This window comes from Melitaea cinxia, chromosome 28, assembly GCF_905220565.1.
Source record: "Melitaea cinxia chromosome 28, ilMelCinx1.1, whole genome shotgun sequence".
Taxonomy (NCBI): Eukaryota; Metazoa; Arthropoda; class Insecta; order Lepidoptera; family Nymphalidae; genus Melitaea; species Melitaea cinxia.
In genome coordinates, this window is record NC_059421.1 from 8,171,298 (window position 1) to 8,195,650 (window position 24,353).

General features: G+C 32.4%; 1 protein-coding gene across 1 annotated transcript in view; it reads left to right on the forward strand.

The window, feature by feature from the left end:
* The window catches only part of LOC123667572 (ribosomal protein S6 kinase alpha-5-like), a 62,465-nt gene that overhangs the window by 24,291 nt on the left and 13,821 nt on the right, over positions 1–24,353 (forward strand). The gene's annotated exons all lie outside the window — the stretch shown is intronic.

The following is a 24,353-nucleotide window of genomic DNA, read 5'->3' on the forward strand; positions in this document are numbered from 1 at the left end:
ATATGATGTGAATAAATAAACAGGCTTGATAAGGTGTTGAACATGGGGTCGTTCATTAATCGTGATGTTTTTTTTAGTAACATTCTAACCACCTTGGTAATAATAATGGTCTAATCCCCCCCCCCCCCTCTATACCTAGAAATGACGTATTTTTTCGTGCAATGTATATTAAAATTTAAAAATATATGGTCCTTAAAAACAGGTATAACCTGATTAAATTTTGCAAATTAAGCAGCGTGTTACAATTTCCAGACAAACATCAAAGGTGTTTTGGTTTAGAAATCGCTCGTTCACCTAAAAATAAATACCCCTACCTAGTCCTCATTGCGATACTGCGAGATTTTCCTCCGATCCTGAGCCTCACGTGATTAATGGATGACCCCATGACGACGATTACGGTTAAAACTTCTGCATTGTGACATTAAAATAAATTTATAAATATTTTAGCGGTTCACGTTTAATATTTCCGGTTTAATGATAATTCTGTTATCATATTTTATATTTCGTAACTTGTTTTATTTTTGGTAATTTGGTAAATATGTTATGTTTTGATTGGAATTTGTTTGCCTGTTATCTATATTCATATTTATATGTATATAATGAAACTTATATACTTATGATGATAATAGGTAATGATAATATGTTATTTTTTTTTGTACGCTTGTATAAATAAAAACACTGGTTCACCTCCAACGCCAAGTTTAAATAATCTATCTCTGAATTTCCTTACGTAAGCTCCATACAAACTATATCAAAAATCTTTCGCTAGTAGGCAAAACCAGAGCCAGATTATTGAAAACGATCGTAGTAAAAGTACAAAGATTTTTCCGTTAATTACAAATAACGGATTTTTTTTTTTGCTTCTAGTTAGGTTTTTTTTTAATTTGCATTAAGTTTTAATTAAAAGAAGCTAGGAAATGAACTAAACAGTTATGGAAGTGTTATCGTTTGCACATAATTCGCGAGGGTGTTCAGTCACTGTGAACTATTAATGTTACGTGTTAGCCATTTATTCGGTCATTTTTGTAACGGTTACGTTATAGAACTATATGAATCGGATATGTTATCAATATTTGAAAATAGAATAAAAGCAGACTTATGACGGTTAAAAATATATTTTTCTTTAAAAATAAAAATTAAGATAATTAAAACTTAGGAAGATACAAATGACAGTTCTACAATAATCTCAAATCTAAGATTGAATTATAACTAAAATGTCTAATATGTAGGAATGCTATCTTTAAATTATATTGCAATAGAGATCAGTATCAGTATAAACAAAACATTTCAAGCGATTAAAGCGCTGATTAATTTGCGATAGTGGCGAGTAAAAACATCAGCGCTTAAAGTTTTTATAGCGTACGATGAGATTTTTTTTAATGTATCCAGGAAGTGTCTATATCGCTGTAGGGAAGTGTGAAGAGTTAATGAATTTTTAAAAAATAAATAAGGTTTTTCTTTTTAGATTTCGAATTAAATTATTTAGGTGGAAATTGTTCCTTATTCACTGTTTTTTTATTTATTTAAAAAATAAAGAGCATAAAGAATTATTGACGAAAGAGTTATTATATCTGTATATAACATTTTGTATCTGTATTTTTATACACAAAAAATGTCAATTAAAAAAATATTTATTAAAAATTTGAAGGTATGGGGAAATAACTACATATTTGAGTTTATGTATCAGTAATAATGCTAAGACGTGTAATTTGTATGACACCGATCGATGTAGCCTGTGATATCCCATTGCTGGGCATAGGCCTCTTTCACCACGTAGTAGAAGGATTTAATAAATTTTACACTAAGGTACAGTATTTAATTTACCGATTTCCAAACTAGACGTAGTATGTCGAGTAAGCATCTAGTACAGTGAGCGAGGATGAAAGCCAACACACACGTGCTTCTAGTCACGTTTGCATTACGGTTACTGATAGGAGAAACGTATTGAATTACTTGTAATGTATAAATATTAATTATAATTAATATTATTGAACAGTTTACGTGTGTGGCATATGTTCTAGATTAATACCTAGTTATACTTGGACTTTAATACTGTCACTTCAGCCTATCGCAGTCCACTGTTGGACATAGTCCTGCCCAAGTTCGCGCCAGACATCCCGGTTTTCCGCAATCTTCATCCAGTCTACACCGGCAATTTAAGCCGGGAATAGTGGGCCAACAGTTGTATAGTTATCCCGCCATCGTTCGGCTTTATAAGTTCCAAGGTAGTAGTGAAACAGTGTTATCCCTTAGTCGCCTCTTACGACACTCACGGGAAGATTTAACCACACAGCATAATTTGGGGTATTAAGCATATAATTTTAATATGCATTAAAAAAATAATAACTGTTAGCCGTTTACGTCATTCGGCTTGTAATAATTTCTTGCATTTCAATACGTTTTAAGTTATTTAACGTATGAGATTTGTTTGCGTACTTGCTAAGCTATGCCGTGTATAGTGTCAGTCAACGTCATATTAGTGTGTATGTGTGTTTTCGTCAGTGTCGTGTGTAAGTGAATGACGTTAAGATGTATTTTTTAGCGCTTTGAGAATTTAAATATTTATTATTTTTATGAAAAGTTTGTTCAATTTAAATAACCTTATCGATATTATTAAGATTTATCATAATAATAATATAATAATAATAATATATTCTTTATTGTACACCAAAATATAAACAAACAATAGTAATTACAAAAAAAAGATGTACAAAGGCGATCTTATCGCTGAAGAGCGATTTCTTCCAGATAACCTTTGGGCACAGGACATGATATAGTAGTGACGGATAGGAAGTGTACAATATTCTTAAGGATGAATAAAAATAGTGTATGATAGATTTATTAATTCATACAAATACACATATAAGTACAAATATCCATACATAAATAATCAAAATAGTACTAATATATCATATAATATATCATAACTAGTTTTATAAAGCATGTTCTACTGCATTTTATAATTAGACGAAATTTGTTGTTTTTTTTTATAAATTTATTTAAAATGTCGTTAATGATATTTCGTTCTACCGTATTAGCTACACTAATGTATACAAAATAAAACCGATAACACTAATTATAGGTATATTAACTTCGAGATATTTTTATTCTAACACTGTAATTTATATGTAACACGGGACATTTATCCTGTTTCCTATAGGTCATTTTGAATTATTTATTTTTGGCATTTTTGCAAGTGCCATAGTGACAGTTGTGCCATATTATAGTTTTGTCACAACTATACTAACTATATACGTTTTTAACAATGAAAAATCTCTACTACTGTACGTCGTATACTAAGGTCTACCGGTCTTAAAAATGGTTTTAACGGCCACGACGCCGTTCCGTTCGTGAAATATTTTTTACTATTTATTAAACCACCTTCACTAAGTCACCGTTACACGATTACCGGTTGTGATGTCACGTTCGGATGACAACTATCTCAGTCGCTGTTTCTCTGTGTATTGGGTCAATATCCTTTGAATTACGTCCTTATAGATATTTGAGTTTTTTTTTTTTTTTTACGATTTACACGATTGATGATAATATTTATCACTTTAAAAATAAAATTATTATTTCTATAAGTTCACGACTTCTGTATAAATAAACGTTAGAACTTTGTTTGAAATATCTCGTTTTCTTTTATTTTTCTAACATTATTTATATTTTATTTTTACTGTAAAACCTATTAAAAATATAAATAAGGGAATAAATTTTAATCAACTTTTACTCTTTTAAGTACTTTAATTTTATTTCATTGTTAACTGTATCAAAAAATGTAATGAGAAAAAAAACACTTGTTAAACAAATTTCTTTTCCCACGAGACACATTTCAATCTCGGTCTTTCTCACAAGTGTATTTCCGAAATCGAGATCTTAAAATGTACAAAAACACGGATGTCCGGTCAGCTGATTAAATGAATCTTGATCCCTACTGTTTGAGAATTTCTTTTAAATTTTTGTATAATAAAAAAAGGAAAAAAACTATATGGGTATCCGAGATGGGTACCAGGGCGTTATGGGTATATAAGAGTCAATTCCAGGACAGCGGCAGTCGCGCCGGGTCGTCGACCCCCGAAACTGGCGCGTAGCGGTGCCCGGTCGTTACCCGCCCGTCCTTACACCGCTTGTGACCTTATGTCCACCTGGTACTTTGACGTTCTGTTAGTAGCGAAATTCCTTGATTAGGAAAATTAAAACACCAAGTTGTGGATGAGCTATTTGACGGATGATGATGATATCCAACAGATAAAAGTTTTTGATGTATTATCATTTTTTATCACCGAATTCCACTGATATATATGATGATGGGATATTCCTGTTTGTGAAAATGAATCTAAAAGCTATAATAGTTTATTTAATTCAGGCAAAACAGGTCCTAATGACCTATTAGACCTGCTGTTAAAGTCTAGTTGTAAGATCAAACAGGCCCTAGCGTTTTCTATTTTAAGATGGTATGAAATGTTTTTTTTTAACTATGGCGTTGTTTCCGTAATTAACTATAATATTACTGAAAATATCGCAAAATAATTAGTCAAACCAGTTTTATACTAATGCCAAAGTTATTAAAACTCAAAGTCAAACAGTTACTTCCGGTTTTGAATAAAAAAAGTGTTCAATTTAAAATACGTATAAGTGAATAATATTTTATGTTAAATAACTGTGTCCATGTTTTAAAAACCTATATATTTACAGGAGTATCTCTATACGTCCCTTTATATTTTACACATTAAAGAACAGAAACAAAGTTTACTTTGGTATTACTAAACTGTTAAAGCTCAATGCTAAGATTTTTTATAGATTTTCGTTGCGTAAATCGTCCTGTTATTTGAATAAAAATCAATAAAAAAGTAATGGCAAATAAAATGTACTCATCTCGTTGATACAAGTCGTTCATTGCTCCCATAATCCATAGACGATTCCGTGAAATTGCTAAATTATGAAAACTTACTGGTAGCATGACTTGATAATAGCAAATTTACTATCACTTAATTAACATTGTTACCTTTTAAATGTTAATTTAAATTATATTCATAAGATAACACAAGCGTTACATTTCGGTCTAACGTCTGACTGTATTTTATTATAATTCGATTATTTATTACGATTCGGTCTGTAACATCCCAGTGTTGGGCATAGGCATATTTCTCCATCTAAGAGAAAGATCAGAGCTTAATCTACCACGCTGCTCCACTGCGGTTTAGCGGTTGCGGGTGCATCGTAATGTTAGGTTATATAGCCTACAACTCAACCAGGCTAATAAAATGATATGAAATATTAGTATACATTTATGTAGCCTAGTCAACTCTTTCTGGTTCCTAATAGCGGACCTACACACGCAATGCATCCTGTTTCTAAAAGTTATGTAATTTGTTGTTGTTTTATGTTGTTTAAAAAAGAAACTTGAGAATTTTAAATGCTTATTTTTAAATAATGACTGTGTATTAATTCAGCGAATACTGCTGATAAAATATAATTAGAGACGCATTGTCGTAGTAGTCGGTTTCGTCGAGTCTTCACTACGAAGATTCCGCACTGCTTGATGACAAAAGTCTTCGAACAATGCGTCCTGCCTGTGTTAACATACGCAGCCGAGACGTGGACCCTGACGAAGGGACTGGTCCACAAGTTTAGGGTCGCTCAACGTGCGATGAAACGGGCTATGCTTGGGGTTTCTCTCAAAGATAGGATTAGAAATGAGACTATCCGCGAGAGAACGAAAGTAACCGACATACCCCACAGAATTAGCAAGTTGAAGTGGCAGTGGACTGGCCATCTATGCCGCAGGACCGATGGTTGTTGGAGCAGACGGGTCCTGGAGTGGAGACCGCGTTTTGGCAAACGCAGTGTGGGACGTCCTCCGGCCCGTTGGACCGACGATCTACGTAAGATTGCCGGTGTAGGCTGGATGAGGATTGCGGAAGACCGGGATGTCTGGCGCGAACTTGGGGAGGCCTATGTCCAGCAGTGGACTGCGATAGGCTGAAGTGTGTGTGTGTGTCGTAGTAGTAATAGTAGTTAATGTAGGCTTCAAAACACTATTGAATCGTCATTTTACAAATTAAAATTATATTCGTACAACTAATGTCATACCTAAATAATTCCTAAATATTACCTAATTAATTTTCTCAGTAAGAAGTTAAGTTCCAATGCTTAAATTAAAATATATGTGAATGAAACGTCGATAAAAAAGAAATGTGACGAATAGCAATTGCGTCGTACGAAAATATTAAGTATCGCGTCGACGCGCATCTAATAAATAAATATTTGTAAGATTTTTTCCTTGAAATCAACATAATTGCTTCGATTATACGAATATACGAATACTAGAAGCCTGTCGCGGTTTTAGCTGTAATTATATAATAAAATTTGTTTACATACAGAATTTTTATTTGTAATGTAAATGATGACGAATTGGCAAAACTTAATTCGAAAGCTAGTGCTTGTCATGTAAATGTCGCGATCTGACGAGAGGCTTTCGGGTTATCCGTAATAAAGCGTGTTAAAAATTTTTTTTTGTTTACGAAGATACCCTACAGTATATAATTAAAAAAAAAACTTATTCATGATATTTAAGTTATTTAAAACTACTTAGTGAACTTAAACCATCTGGATCAAAATGTTTTGATCAATAACATGTTTATGGTATCCTCGCACTAGTAACTTGATTCACGCTTGCCATGTTTTTAGGGGGCGTATAGCGTTGACATTAATGGACCACCCGCATGATAAGCTCTCACGACATAATGAACTCGATTGTTCAGATTCTGTGAAAGTTATGGGAGATTTTTACCTTTTTTTTTACTTAAGAAACTAATATTTTCGTCATAAATAAAAAGCCATATATACATATAAAGTTAAAGAAAAAAAAGTAACTTAAAATAAATAATTTTGTTTTTTTTAGTAAATTTGCTACGATTTTGAAATTATTCCTTGCATAAAATTAACATTTTAGATTTGATAATTTATTAAAATAAAATATATTATGTACCTATATTGAACAGTAAGTGATCGGTGTCTGCACGGTAACATGTTGATACTTTGTCTGATCTGAACACATGTCATAATAACGACGGGATATTAGATATTCATAACATTAATTAGATCTTAAACAGTTGCTTATGGTAGCAATATCATATATATTAATACGCCAAGGTTAAGAGATTTCCCTCCCTTTTTAGAAAAAAACCTCACAATTCACATAAATTATATATCATTTTATAGATAACTAGCTGACCCGGCGAACTTCGTATCGCCTAACAGTGACTTTTAAGTATTATCACAAATCTTTTGTATGGGAGTATAGAAAAGTGTTGTTTATAGACTTTTTCAGGAAATTTAATTTTTTTTTTTTAGAATTTTTCTCTCCGTAAGAACCATCCTCGTACTTCAAGGAATATTTTAAAAAAAGAATTAGCGAAATCGGTACAACCGTTTTCGAGTTTTGCGCTTAGCAACACATTCAGCGATTCATTTTTATATTATAGAAGATTAATTGCTTGCCCTACCGGCATGCACAACTAAAAAATTTAAACTATTTAAAATCTAAGGTTAGGTATGCTTTATGAACAAGGAAGGCTATTTTTGTAAAATGACGATTTGAAAGTGCTCTTGGAGCCTATTTAAATAAAGCTGGTTTTGATTTTGATTTTTTCCTCAAATCAACGCGGGTGTAACCGCGGCGCCCAGCTAGTTTTTTATAATATGCTGTACGTTTTGGTCTTAAGAGTCCGAAAACAAAAACAAACGCTCTGCATAGCAAATATAGTATATATGATCTGTAATTTTATATAAACACTTGTCTAGGGCGGGAATCGAACTCGCAGTGGTTAACACAATAGCTGTTTGTCTCTGAAAACTGGTTAATGGTCAAAAACACTGCTACATTGTATTAAGATTAATCTCAATGTACTAGTCTTCAGTACTTCAGTTTTCTGCTGATAAGTATTGATTGAAAAGTGAAAAGATTTTAATGTCAAATCCTTTAAAAATTAAAATTGTATGATGTGACATAATATAAAGCATTAATTTTGAATATTATTTTTTGTGAAGTAAACAATATGTTAGATACACGTACATATGTCTAGACAATAATATTTTAAATATAGCCACAAAACCACAACAAGACTTAGCTAATACTGATAGTTGTATAATTTATAAGTACAGGGATATTATTTATAGGATATTTATTAGGACCTATGACATTTTATTTATAGATATTAGGTTTATATACATATAGTAAAAGGTAACTACTGTGTGGCTACGGTACTAAAGAATATGGCCACCCCCTCTCTTCCCGTGGGTGTCGTAAGAGGCGACTGAGGGATAACACGGTTCCGTTACCACCTTGGAATTAAAAAGCCGACCGGTGGCGAGATAACCATCCAACTGCTGGCTTTGAAATACACAGGCCGAAGACGGGCAGCAGCGTCTTCGGTGCGACAAAGCCAGCCCTGCGGTCACCAACCCGCCTGCCCAGCGTGGTGACTATGGGCAAAACACATGAGTTCACGTTATTTTTGGCGTAAACTTGTGGAGGGCTATGTCCAGCAGTGGACTGTATAGGCTGTAATGATGATGAAAAGGTAACGAAAATACTAATATCAACGAATGGAATATATAAATAAGAATTCATAACTCATAGCTTTTAGAGTGCTTTTGTTTTGCTTCTGTTTTCGTTATTATTTTCATATTTTGCTATATGGTATACAATATCAATTAGCTAACTCAAACTTCTATAGTCAAATTAAGGTTACATCCAATGTACATTAAAACGCCAATTTGTATTGTAATTACCCTTTAATTTACCGCAATAAACGATCTATGATATATGGAAATAACAGCGATCGTCATGACATGACGTTCCTTGCTTTTACAACCACGGTGATATTTATGAAAGCTATACTCACGAATTGAGGCATGATATTTTATGGCTTACAACCAAACACCATACAAATGGTAAAGGAATTAAAATCAGTTATTGATGTCAAAAGTTATCAAGTACAAACGAAACCTTTACAATATTAATATGGATAGTTTACAATCATAGGTCCTAAACCTTTAACAGCACGATTCATTAGCTTTAAGAGTATGGATTTGACTTTCAAATGTGTATTTGAATATACAATGTACTAACTCGGTGAATGGTTGGTTTCAAATAAAAAATGCCCTCCGCCTAACAGGGCACAAGTGAGGTAAACAACCCCAGAACATCTGCCCTTTGTAGAAAAAATAAATAAAAATACGCCACCTGGCCTGTGGACGGGAGCTTGTGATTATGTGCTCCGAGACATTTGGGACATTATGGGAGCTTTTATCGTAGCAGATTTTTTGGTATTCAATTGTTATTTGTAAGATGAAGTAATTTTTAATTTATATAGTTATTGACACATTTTCGATGACTTTCCATTGTTCTGTTTGATACTTTAGTTATTGGTATTAACATAAGCTTAGGTAACAGCGTTCCTACCTAGACCATAACCTTTACTTTCCACAAAACGAGATTTTGGTCAAGCTTATAATCAATTCAGAAACATGCGCTTTGTGCTTCTTTTCTTATATTCAGACGAATTTCTGGTCATAGATAATAGAGCTTATCATACTGCGATAACTTTAAAAATAACTTATTCCACAAAATGTTGTAATCGTTTGTGCAACTGTTACGTAATGATTCATTTTGTTGAGCAATCTGAAACCTTGCTTATTATCCTTATATCTGTTTGTTATCTTCCTTATATCTGTATTTAATAAAATGTCGTTAAAGACATCGTAAGATAACACGATAACTCCGGGATTTACCCGACCGATTGACAAGTTAACTTTTTTTTACTTTATCTATTTACTAAGAAAGTTTTTAAGGGCCATTTTCGCCGGCTGCTGATAAAGTTTTAGATAGTTATCTGACATATAAAGAAGCAAATATAATTATCGGAAACTCATTTGCAAGCTGCCAAAAATACTCTTTTACGTACGTAATCATAAGTCGGAAGGCACTTCGAAAAAAATAAAATAAAATAAATTATCGACACACCAAAAACAAAGGTTATTTAGAACATTAGTGCTAGTCACATACGATTGACAAAAGTATTACCAATTTTTCCGAAGAAAAAAAAACAATCATTTTGATAAAACAGACCTCCAACCCACGTAACTATTATGCTATGAACTATATATATATATATATATATATATCGGTATATAAGGTTAGCCAAATAATTGTCTTATACATTTTTCCTGTCACTTGTGTAGGCGTCTGTTTGTTCAAGATCAAAGACTCAAACAATGCTATTGTTATTAATGTATGTTATTACTACGTGAAAATTATATACGTGTTAAACAATTAAGTATTTATTTTATTATTTTTAATAAACAATAAAATATGTAAGGTTTTTCTCAAGAAAATCCTTGATAAATTAATCGATTTAAGACGAGAAATAAAAACCAGCCAGGAGCGAATCGGACTCGCGCACCGAGGGTTTCGCACAAACAAACTTATTATATGATGTAACTTAAAATTTATGTTCTTCACGATTTTTTTCTTTATCTGTTTTTATGTTGCTTCGTAACAAATTTCAGGACTTATGAGTTCACGGAAAATGCCCTGTAAGTTTTGATTCCCTTGCAAGAGACGAAAATTTGCAGCATAAACGGCTGTATCTTTTGATCGCTTTGAGTTAGAAGTTTGATTTTTTCGCAGCTCCAAGGAACAGTAGTAGATTTGAGTATTTTATATGAATTTTAGCTTGATACCTTCACGCATTCCTGAGAAAAAGGGTCCAGACAGACAGACGGACAACAAAGTGATCCTACAAGGGTTCCGTTTTTTTTTCTTTTGACGTACGGAACTCTAAAAAGATCTGAAATTTTTTTTACTTTGTCTTAAGTACAGAACACTATTTACTGAGTAACACACATTACAGATATAATGTTTACGTTTAAAATGATAACCCCAAGAAGCAAGACAACAGCTTCTACAACTAATTGTTTAGTGTACGTTAATACACATCGCCTAGCGAGGCATATCTAAAATCGAATTTAACTATTTAGTTTATTTGTGCCCTGTGAGAAGAGGGTAATTTTATATTCGATTATACACATATATTTTTTGAAGTAAATACGTATTATCAACGATTACTCCAAAAGTTGCAATCGGATCTCGATGAAATTTAAATGTGACCACATGATAAACATCGGCTTTCGATTAAATTAAAAATCATTAAAATCGGTACACAGGTTATGCGGATAACTTTTGGAGTAATCGTTTATAATGCGTATTTACTTGACTATTTTTTCGTCTACCTACGTTGTATTACTTGTCGATATAATTGAAGTCGGTTTTTTTTCGTTTGCCTGCGAACACAATTATAAGAATATTATTCAATGAAGATGTATATGAATACAAATTTCAAGCAAATTAAAATCAAAATAAACCAAATTAATAAGCTTATACTCGGCGCACCGCGTCCATCATCCGGTACGGACAAATCGTCCGTTTTACGATCCTTCCGAGAAATAAATACAGTTACAACGATACGTACGTTAATCGTAAATTTAATTAATTACTTTTCGCGAAAGATGCGCCAAATGTGACTGTATTTACAGATACATTCAGAAAATTAGACATTTTCTTTATAATGTAAAGCGTTAAATTAACGGGGCCTAAACTTCTAAAATCTTTTGGGATAATCATCGCGTCTAAGATAGATTAACAAAAACAATTTTGATGATACGATAATAATTAAATATTCGGGCCTCGGTTGGATGTTTACAATCTTTCAAATTTCCGGTGTCTGTTAGTTTGATAAGCATTTAAAAAGAATATTAAGAACATATTTTGGGGTTTTAGTCACGTCGAGAGGTATCATCAGTGTTTCAAAAAGCTACTACCTAATTAAACATTAATTATAATACATATCATTACATAGTATAAAACAAAAGTCGCTTCCCGCTGTCTCTATGCTTAAATCTTTGAATATTGTGGTGAGAAAATAAATAAATCTTATTATTATTATCTTAAATCTTATTAGATCTTTAAAACTACGCTACGGATTTTGATGCGGTTTTTTTTAGGAAATATAGTGAGTCCAGAGTAAAGTTTATATGTATAATACAGTAGAGGTATACATGCATAATAAAGTAGAGGAACACAGATAGTTTTTAAAACCGTCGAAGCCGGGGAAGGTCGCTAGTTATATATAAAGTACTTCGATTAATATTCGACATTAAAAGGTAAATCAGTTAAATTATATTCGTCAAAGTTAATTTAAGGAGAGACGGCGCTTTAAATATTTTCATTATCTCGGTTCGAGCCTTCGAGCCTACGAGGCGAAGGTCAAGGACGTAGGTTGAGGGCTCGAGTTCAACACACCAAAGTACAAAGGTTCAATATTCTGTGGTTTGTGTGATTGAGAGTAACCTGTTACGTAACAAGTGTTTTAAAGAAACATTTAAGATAATAATTTTTTTTATTGTTTTAGTTAACTATGGTATAAGTATAGCTGGATGAAAGATCTTATATATTAAATTCTCGTGTCACAATGTTAGTACCCCTAAGTTATGGGGAGGGGGGGGGGGTTAGGGGTATAAACATATATGGCAAAACAACGTTTGCGGAGTCAGCTAGTAATATTATACATAATTATAAATATGTGTAATTGAAGTTTGTTTGGTTGACGCAAGCATCTTAGTAACTATTGGTGCGAATTTAATAATTATTTTCTTAAGTGTTGGATAGTTTATCGAAGAAGGCTATAAGGCTTAATCTCGCTATGATAGCATAGTAACAGAGGATAAACAAATATTGACTAATGTTACTATTTAATTATTCGGAATTCTTTAGTAAGACTGATGAACTTAAAAAAACGTGTCATAATTAATAGCTCATTAAGCATTTGGAAAATCATATTCTTAAAACAATGCGAACGTTAGATAGTCCGTACTAAGATTTAATTCGTGTGTGGGGCAGTGGTTTTAGCTATCGCTCTAGAGACAGCCGGTTCAATACCCACTCTTGACACATGCTTGTCTTGGTCTAGTTAGTTTAAATATACCATATATTTGATTGGAGAATGAGGCTTACGCCCAGCAGAGGGATGTTACAGGTTGAATCATAAAAGTTATGACTATAACTAATAGGTCCTCTATTGCGTTTGACTTTCGTATTACAGAGCTATCCTGACATAAACTTGTCATCGTACTAAGAGTATTATACAATATATTTTGGTACAAATTACCGTCGTCTAGAGGAAAAACGAAATCTTACCACTCATAAAGACACGTTGGACATTTATAATTACAATCATGTCCGGCCTCGTCGAGAGTGACATTCACGAAAGGGCATAAGTTCGCGGTCGTGCGAAAATATGACCTTTAGAATACAGTGATTATTTTAATATGTTTGTTTTTTGGATAATCCGGTTTGAAAATATGACTGGCAGGAATTGAAAAGTATAAAAAAATCGGGGATCAAAAAGTTGGCTGGTTGTTTAAGAGAGGCTTATGTACCTTTTTTTTGTTTTTTTTTATTTCACTAGGTTGGCAAACAAGCGTACGGCTCACCTGATGGTAAGCGATTACCGTTGCTTATAGACACCTGCAACACCAGAAGCATCGCAAGCGCGTTGCCGACCCAATCCCCAATCCCCCCAGGAGCTCTGGTCACCTTACTCACCAACAGGAACACAATACTGCTTGAAAACAGTATTATTTTGCTGTGATCTTCTGTAAGGTCGAGGTACTACCCACGTCGGGCTGCTCCATATTTTGAGCAGGAAATTCCTGCTGTGCCCTACCTCAGCCTGTAAATACGCACGAAATTAGTAAAAAATTTACCGACCGTCAATCATGTTGGCGTTGTTTCAAAATTAAAGCCGTCATATATATATAATTTTAATAATTAATTAATTGACAAAAAAAGCAATAGTAAATTTTTTTGTTCTTGATGCCGGTAGAACAAGCAATTATCTATGAAATGATATATATTTTATGTGGAATAATTGTGAGTTGTTTTTCCTAAAAAGGGAGGCAAACATCTTAACCTTAGCGTATTTAATATATATGTTAGTACTAGCTGAACCAGCTAACTGCTGTACGGCTGTGCTGTCATATATTTCTTTCGTGGGTGTATCAATTCTCTTTTTACCCGACTGCCAAGGGAGGGTTATGTTTTTCGCGCGTATCTTGTATGTATGTATGTATGTAATATTCTTTACTACCTCATATTTCCAGAACCACTAAACGGATTTACATAACTGAGGTATCGTTAGGTTCGTCTTTGCTGCCCAAGTGTTCTTAGATAGGTGACATTAAAAAAAATCAAACATGGCGGCTGTGCGAAGCCATTGTATTTAATGAAAAAAAATTTTTTTTTCTCGAATACTACAATATGGGTATCAAATTGAAGGGCACAATACAAGGATTTTAAAAAGGTATATCATGATTATTATTACCGTAATACTAAGACAGAAATACAATATTAAAGTTTAAAAAATGTGGACTTTGCTCTTTCGCACGCCTATGCCATGTCAAACTCGCCTCCTAGGCGACGATCAACTTCGGGGTGTAGCCTTTCAAATAAAATACAATGGTTAAAAAAAAACATACAATTAAAATTACAAATAAAAATTAATAAATGTCACACCAATTTACAATTACATTAATAAAATTAATAACAAATACATAATACCAAATACAAACAAATAATTTTAATAATAATTTCATTATATTAAAACTAATAGTTGTTGATTTAAGCAGTCACCTATTTGCTAAAGGTCAGGCTTACGTTGCTTTGAGCAGAGTGAGATCTTTCTCCGGGCTTGCTATCAGTTCTCTTGACCCTAAAAATTTACTTAATCAACCACATGATGTAAACTGTTTTAATTAATTGAACCGATTACGTAATTTGTCTGACTAAAAAGACATAAATAAAATAATAATTAAAAAAAAAACAAAAAACCCGCCTGCGTGAAGAACAACTAATAGAAAATCAACTGAAAAAGCTGGAACAAGATAAAAATTCAATATGCACACAAAGTCAGCGAAATAAATAGAAACAGTATCAAACATTTTTTGCTGTACATTTAAAATATATTAATAAGGTAGTCCTTCGAAACTTTATGCAACGTCATAGATAATATGCAGTCGGAGGCATGAAATTGAAGGATAAGTCAAATCATTCTCTCTTTGTGCATGTCTCCGACTGCATGTTATGTACGACGTTGCATAAAGTTTCGAAGGACTACCGTATTAATATATTTTAAATGTACAGCACAAAATGTTTGATACTGTTTCTATTTATTTCGCTGACTTTGTGTGCATATTGAATTTTTATCTTGTTCCAGCTTTTTCAGTTGATTTTCTATTAGTTGTTCTTCACGCAGGCGGGTTTTTTGTTTTTTTTTTAATTATTATTTTTAATTCTTCCTATACAAACCTCGTCCAAAAACGAGCACAAAAAAATAATATCCGATTTGTTGCAGTCGTTCGTAAGTTATGCGCGTAAATGCATTTTGGTGATTTATTTTTGATTATAAAAATTATATATATTATATTAATTTGAAAATTTTTTTTTATTAAAACACAAAACCTTTTTTACACTGTCTTTGTGTATCTATACATAATTATTTACATAGAAGTGTTTAAAAAGAGGAGAAAGAGAGATGTTAGAAGACTTAGTCACAGACAGTCGCAACTCTTAATTTTTCTATTTCAATAACTTTATACGTCAGTCTAGACTTGTATTCGTTACACTTGTAAAGTAAAAATTTTATTTATATTGTATAATTAAAAGAAAAAAAAAAAGGTGATCTTGAACAACGCCAGCGAACACTGAACAAGGACACAAGTCAATGGAACGTTAAAACAAATGTCTATATTTATTTATGTATGTCTGTAAACTCCTCACGATAAGACTGAAGATACAATACCTATGCTCGTAATAATTATATAGCTTCGATGTGATAGGATGAAATGGCCTTGAAGTGCAGTGTTATATACTGTATTGTGTTACGTATGTCTTTATGATGTTTAAAATAAATATCAGAAATATCCAAATCAGTCCTGGATTAGCCTATAAATTGTTTAAGCAATTGCTTAGTTCAATTCAATCCGTCTAGGGCACCAGGTGTGACTGAGAAAAAAAATGAGCACACGAAAGTTAAAGCTATTTCAAAATTCGCGCGTTTTAAACGATACATATATATACATATTTTCCAAACCGACACACCACCGACTTCCAAAAAAGGAGGAGGTTCTCAATTCGACTGCAATTTTTTTTTTTAGTTTATGTTACATCAGAACTTCTGACTGTGTGGACCGATTTCGACAATTTTTTTTTAAATCGAAATGTGGTGTGTGTCAATAGGTCCCATTTAAATTTATTTGAGATCTAACAACTACTTCTCGAGTTATATCTAATAATGCGTTTTTACTTGACGCTTTTTTCGTCGACCTACGTTGTATTATACCGCATAACTTTCTACTGGATGTACCGATTTTGATAATTCTTTTATTGTTGGAAAGGAGATATCCCTAACTTAGTACCATGATAAGGAAACCAGGATCTGATGATGGGATCCCAGAGGAATCGAGGGAAACTCGCGAAAATCCGCAATAACTTTTTACTGGGTGTACCGATTTTGATAATTTTTAATTTAATCGAAAGCTGGTGTTTATCATGTGGTCACATATAAATTTTATTGAGATCTGACAACTACTTTTTGAGTTATCTTTGATAACGCGTAGTTACTTGACTATTTTTTCGTCGATCTACGTTGTATTACTTGTCGATGTAATTGAAGTCGGTTTTTTTTTCGTTTGTCTTCAAACACAATTATTTTCAATTAATATTTAAGGATTGGGACACCACAGGGGAAGATTGCTTAAGGCATCAAGTTACATTAATCCGGCACTGTACCAAATATATCTTATATATAGAATTCTCGTGTCACAATGTTGGTTACAATAATCCTCCGAAACGGCTGGAGCGATTTTTATGAAATTCGAGAGAATCGCCCAATATCTGTTTTTCATACCCCTAAGTTATAAGAGGGGATTAAGGGGGTTAATAACATATATGGTAACACAACGTTTGCGAGGTCAGCTAGTATATATATAGATATGGTAGTAAAAGTGACAGGCATTTAAAAACATATAATTACACTAGCTATGTACAATAAATCAGTCAAATAGAAGCAATAGTTTAGGCACAAGATGGGTTCAAATAAAAAAAAAAAAAAAAATATATTAAAAGATAAATCAATAATAGATAATCATGTTTGCGTGTAGTGGTGCATTAAATTGTTGAATATCTTATCAAAAATTGACCAGTCCTCCTGCCACTGTTAGACCTATGAGTTAAATACTGTATAGTAAAAAGAAAAGCTACGCAAAATTTTATTTATTTATCTATTAATTTTATGCATAAAAAAAAAAACTTAGAACTAACATTACAGTAACCCAATGCGTTAGTTAAGTTGATCACAACAAATAACATTAAATTTAACAAACAATTTAAACAATTCAATAAAAACATCATTACATTACAGCCTATACAGTCCACTGCTGGACATAGCCCTCCACAAGTTTACGCCAAAAATAACGTGAACTCATGTGTTTTGCCCATAGTCACCACGCTGGGCAGGCGGGTTGGTGACCGCAGTACTAGCTTTGTCGCACCGAAGACGCTGCTACCCGTCTTAGGCCTGTGTATTTCAAAGCCAGCAGTTTGATGGTCCAGCAGTTGGATGGATCCCGCCATCGGTCGGCTTCTAAGTTCCAAGGTGGTTGTGGAACCTTCTTATCTCTTAGTCGCAATAAAAACAAAATTATACATATCTATCTATTTACATATATATACATATACAAATCTCGTGTCACGATGTTTTTCGGGGCCAAGTTCAGAAACTATTGGACCGATTTTAATTAAATTGTCCTCAGATATGTACTTTTGTCCAACTTAAACATAGAATATATTTAATTCAATTAAGGACCGCGATAATTTTTATCGCAAAATTAACAAATCAAAAATCATCAAAAACAAATATATGGTGGTACGAAGTTCGCCAGGTGAGCTAGAATTTCTATATATTGCTGTCAAAATATCGACTTATCTCTACAGTCGCCAGACGCTAAATTATTTAGTGCACAGCGTTTCTTATGTCTAGTCTAGACTGCGGCACGAAGTAACGTTACTACAATAGTTAGTTTAGCTCTGTATTTATTAATTAGTATTTATAAATACAGAGCTAATTATTTTCATGATCCAGTTTAGTATTTTTATAGGTATTGATATGGGAACACTGACCTTCAGCTATATTTCAACGTTTATTGATTTATTTATATGGGGTATGAATTCTTTTTTTTTTTTCTATTATTTTGTACTAAACAAAAATATTTCCCCATCGTCTGTCGCGAACGATAAATGTCCTTGCCGATTTCAATAATAATTGTAATATCGTAGGAAGTCAAACCAAGGCTATGTTAAAGGACTCACTATATATAGGATTAGGTTAGTATTTGTGTCCATTCATCAACCGAGTCATTGTTTGTCGTGTGTCAACGACCCGCCAATGATCTATTAGCATTTTATCGATTTTCATGTATGTTTTATATGTCACGTGACGCGATATTGTATTGAAATAAGGTATTGATAAATTGATTATTGCAAGTGTATACGAAATATTCTTACCATTTTAAACGTTTAGTACCTAAATCCTAGTTCGAATAATGTATTGACGTAATGTCCTATGGCCCCTATGTGGGACAGAGGACTTCCACAGTGCTCCGCTATAGCGTTCTGTTCTGAGCAATTCGGTTCGCCTTAGACCACGTCAGCCCGATGTCCTTAAGTTCTGCTGCCACTGAACGTCTTCCAAGTCTTCTTGGGACGGCTACGTTTCCTTTTTCCTTGTGGTATCCATTCCAGGGCTTTGGAATGTGGTCGAGTGCTCTTCTTAGGGTGTGTCCATCAATCCCACTTTCAGAACTAATGTAGTAATAACAGCTGATTGATACGGTGGCTTTTTTTTTATTTAAATGACATATCCACAGGCTTATAATGCCCGTGCTTTTGTTATTCCATTTTTTTTTTTTGTTTAAACATGCATCAGATCATTCAACTTTAGAATCCCAGAAACCTTAATAACTAGTCTTAAAATTTCTAAAAGTCGACGCGAGTCCACTTATCAAGACTTATTCTACATATTGTTTTTTTTTTTTTTTTTTTTTTTAATTTAGTTATCATTTTTATTATATTTACACTTATTTTCTGGCTACAATATATGTACAATTATTTTCTAGCTACAATATATGTATATGTACACTTATTTGCTACTTACAATGTACACTTAACCTATGTTATTGTTAGTAGTTAGGTACTTTTTTTGTGTGCTTAGAAATATTTTTATCTATTTTACTTTCTTTTTTTTAATTTTTTTATATTATATGACTAATCCTATCTTATTAAGTGCATATATAAAGCCTTATCATTACACTTACATTATCCTATACCTATACTATTACATTTAATTTTATTATTTATATTAGATACATTTATACTTACAATACAATGATGTCTTCACACCACTACATTTTCCAACATTTTGAGCACATTCTCAATGACGGCAGCATTTCTATGGTGAATGGCCATCTTGAGACTATGCTCAAGGATTTTCTTGTCCGTCGTCTCCGCTGCCCTCGCCACAAAGCGACCAATTGATACGGTGGTTAAGATCTAGGTGGTTAGATCTACTAAACTTTAAAAAAAAATATTCAATTTATTTACGAAGCGTTTTCAGAATATCACTATCATGATTCAACCTATAAAATCAAACTGCTGGGCATAGGCGTCTTTCTCCATTTAGGAGATGAATTGAAGCTTAATTCACCACGCTGCTCCAATGTTGGTTGGCGGATTTTTATATACGTACATACACATATTTATTTTTATTTATGAGTTGTCAACGTGGTTGCTCACTAAGCGCTTTATCAAAATTATACTTACTTCGAGTAACAATCGCTATCAGGTTTTCATGATAATAACTGGGACAGACAATTTAATGTGCTCTGGGAGGCACAGTGTGAAGACCCACAAAGGCAGACATTCAAACCGAAAAGAAATATTTATACAAATACAAATACAGCGAGAATCGATCCCGAAAACCGTCGGTGTTGAGGCGCATTCACGCACCTCTACACCAGAGCGGTTGATCAGAATAGAAGAAATCTAAATATTGGTATGCCTAGTATTAAATATCAGCTTTGAGTGAGAAAAGAACTTACGACCTTCGATGTCAGAGCAACTGTATAACCACTATACTGAAGAGGTAGTTTTTTTTACGAAAACATGACATTTAGATTATAATTACCGTTCAAAAGATCAAAACCAAGAAAATTACGTATATATTCAGTTTAATATTACTTTGTTTTTAAGTACATGATAATTAACGTATACGTACAAACGGATAAGCGTTTGAAGCGAGTTCGTTAAACTCTGCTTGTAATCAACGCGTACTGCGAAGTGAAATATTTACATCTGAATTTACACCAATATACGTGTAATCTTTATTAACCTATTACGAAGGAATAATTGGTGGAAACGTATTCTCTATTAAATTCTATACATAATATCCCTTATATTATTGTTGTTTTTAGCGACGTTTATTTTTTTTTTTTTTTTTTTTTTTGATAGTTTGGGGTACTTGGAAAATATTTTCCCAGTTCAGTAAATATATAATTGTAAAAATGGCCTTATCTTATATATAAAATTCTCGTGTCACAGTTTTAGTTAAAATACTTCTCCGAAAGGGCTGGACCGATTTTTATGAAATTTTGCGTGCATATCGGGTAGGTCTGAGAATCGGCCAACATCTATTTGTTATACCCTTAAGTTATAAGAGGGGATTAAGGGGGTTAATGGGGGGCGGGGCGTTTGTTAGTTTATATATAGATATGATAGTAAAAGCAAGAGGCATTCAAAAACATATATACTTATGGGGGAGAGGGGTTAAATTAAGGGGGATAATAACATATATGGCAAAACAACGTTTGCGGGGTCAGCTAGTTTAATTATAGTTTTATTTTTTGTTATTCAGTGAACGGGTTTTAATTTATTTTTGTTAAATGTTATTCATACGTTTAAATTACATACGTAGTTATTATTAAATGCTATTATGATGTGGAAAAATTTAAAAATAGTTTCGTACTACATACGTATTTAGTTGGTACGGCTAATGAATAACTAAACTGTAGTGTAGACTAGAGTATTAAAATTGTTCAGAAATTAATGAGAGATTGCAAAATAATAAAGTGTTTTAGATAATGTACTGACATTCCACTGGGATATGGTAAATATCTCGTGGAGGTTTTCTATAAAGGTCATTTAAAAATAGTTTTTTTTTTGTCTTGTTTTTATTATTGTTTACTTGTTTATCGTTTTGCTTGTCTGGATCGATGACGCCATCCATTGCCATTTATGCTGTTTTTTAGAAACACTCTTGTTTTAGATCAAGTTATGTCTTATTAACTAGGAGTACTAGAAATAACATCATATATGAAAGATTAATATTTTATAAAAATGTTGTTTGTCTGCTACTTTTTCTTTTTTACCTATCTCAGGATTATACCTCCGGTAGGGTCGGCAACGTATTTGTAATTGTAATACTCCTGGTCTTGCAGGCGACATAGTAAATAGTAATATAAAAATGGTGTTATCATAATTTATGTATAGATAATATTTTAAAAATTGAATATTTGAAAAATATATAAATAGGAAATCTCCTTTGTAATTTTTTGTAATAGTTTTATTGAAGCGTTTAATAATATTGCTACTCGCTATTTCTTACGGCTTCGTCTATGTTTAGCTCAAAGATTGTAAGACGATGCCATACTATATAGCTGTGCCCAAGTTTCATACGTGTTAATTTGAGGAAAAAATAGCCTATGGCTTTCCTCGGTAATTGGTCTATCTAAGACAAATTTAATTTTTTAATTTGAACCAGTAGTTACTGAGATAAGCGCGTTTACTAAAACTAACAAACAAACTTTTTATCTTTAAAATATTATTGTATAGTATATATATAATGTATGGCTAAGTCTAGATTATTAGGTAGTGTATATTATATAGTCTATGTAGATAATCTTGTGTTCAATAAAGTCAAAAGAGGCACAAAGGATCATCGAAATTTAGCTAAAAGAATATAACTTCATATAGAAAAACAGTAATTAAAATAAGAAAGAATATGAATATAATTTTTAAAAATATTAATTATATGGATACAAATGAGCAAGGTCAGTTTAGTTTCCTTATCTCAAGTTGTCTTTAATATTTATAATTTTATTATTGTGAAATTAAATAATGTAATAAGTACGCAAATTATTTATAGGTATAATTTATAATTATAACTCATTCGCGTATGTGAATAACATTCCCATAATATATCATAACATTTTTAATATTACGATGTTTGAAAAGCGTATGTAATAATATTATTCGATTTTCATTTTGCACAATTTCCTCGAACATTCAAAAAACAAGATTATCATCGCGATTCTCGAGACTCGAGTTATTCTGAAACGTACCGTGCGCGACCTTCGTTCGTGTCTTTCTCTGAACTGGCAATGAGGCCGTTTGTGAGACGTTCGTATTGCGTTCATTAGATAATGAAGCTACGTGTGAAACTTTCCTTGTTTATATTCACTATATAAATACTATGATAAATGTCTACCGTGCGGAAAGCAACGACAGGACTCGTTTCTTGAACCTTTAGACCTTATTTATTAAAAAAAATATTTTCTTTTATCTATAAAAATATAAATTAATCGATTTCTTCCTAATCGCAAAACTAGAAAACAGTTTGATCAATTTCACTCTACTAAATGCTTTTTAGAAGCTTTCTTATGGAATGAATATAGTGTATTAAGAAAGTAGTACAGACAATTGGAGGAATCAGAATATAAAAATTACATAAATTTCACGAGTTGGACAGTTCACGAAGTCTGTGGTGGTCAGCCGGTTAAATTTTAATTTTTAAGAAACATTTGTATATATATAGTTGTGTAATAAAGTCTGTCCTTTGTACATGGAAAATTGTTTGATGTCAATAAGCAACGCAGATCATGTCTGGTTTTAGCTAGTCTATTCTATTATAAAAATATTTGTTTGTGTTAAGGTACTGAGTTCTGTACCTACTAATCCTATTTATTTTTCTAATATTAATATCAAACTTAAAGCTGTTATGTTAGAATATAGTTACATCTGTCAATGCACATTTTAAGGCCGTGTACGAATGTTACATACTGTACATATTTCCGGGTAGTCGTAGATTACGCGTATATCGAGACGCTACGTCCGTATCTAAAGATACGTGTACACGTGTACGTTTGTACGTTAGTGTGTGTAAAGATTCTTAAACTACGCAGCTACACCGTAAATTGATATGAACTGATTATTATTATTTTTTTTTTTTAATTTAATTTTGATGAATTTGATTATTTAATTTGGATCGACTAAAATGGATTTTTTATCTCAGTAATACCTAAAACATTTTGATCAAAGCCGATCGATTTTCAGTTTTATTTATAAAAGTAGGTACTTGCGGATGAGCATAGTATCGATGAACTAAGTTTCGTTATCGTATAGTACAGTTGTTATTCTCTGCCGTATTTAAGAAAAGGTGCTTAAAATCCGCTGCGTAGTCAACGGAAATGTTAAAAAGCAAGGTCATGCATACGCGTGGTAAAGCTGTTGTTTTGGCAACTTTATTTTCGGGATCGGGTTCAACGTCCGGCCTAGGATGCAGTCACCACCTAGGTCGGACAACGTTATTGACTTTCAACATCAACGTACTTTGTATTTTTAATATTCGATTTTTTTTACATATTAAAATTTTAGTTGGAGACGGAATATATTTTTAATGATTCCTATTAGGTTGTCATTATGTAACCTATATTAATAGTAGATCGCATCCGCAACGCGATCGCAATAGCGATAAAGATTGTTCGGTTGGAATAATTAAATGCGATTCAATTGTTTGTAGTAGCGATCGTTTTCAATTGTAAGTCGATTGTTTTCGACCGAAACAATAATTTTAAGCAATGAGTAATATTTTTGTTTTATCCTCTATTTTTTATTGACGTCAATATTTTAACATTTGTAAATCTATTTGCGTTTTTAAAGAGCTACTATAATTTAATGACGTTAGAAGTATGAATAATTACTATTATTATTGTATATAAGATTTTTAAGTTAATTATTTTTAATATTTTTTTTTATAACCAGGCAGAGTGCCTGTCCGTCTTAAAAAAACAATTGTCACCGAACTGGCTTAAACCGGATGTATCCGGTTACTACTTGTAAC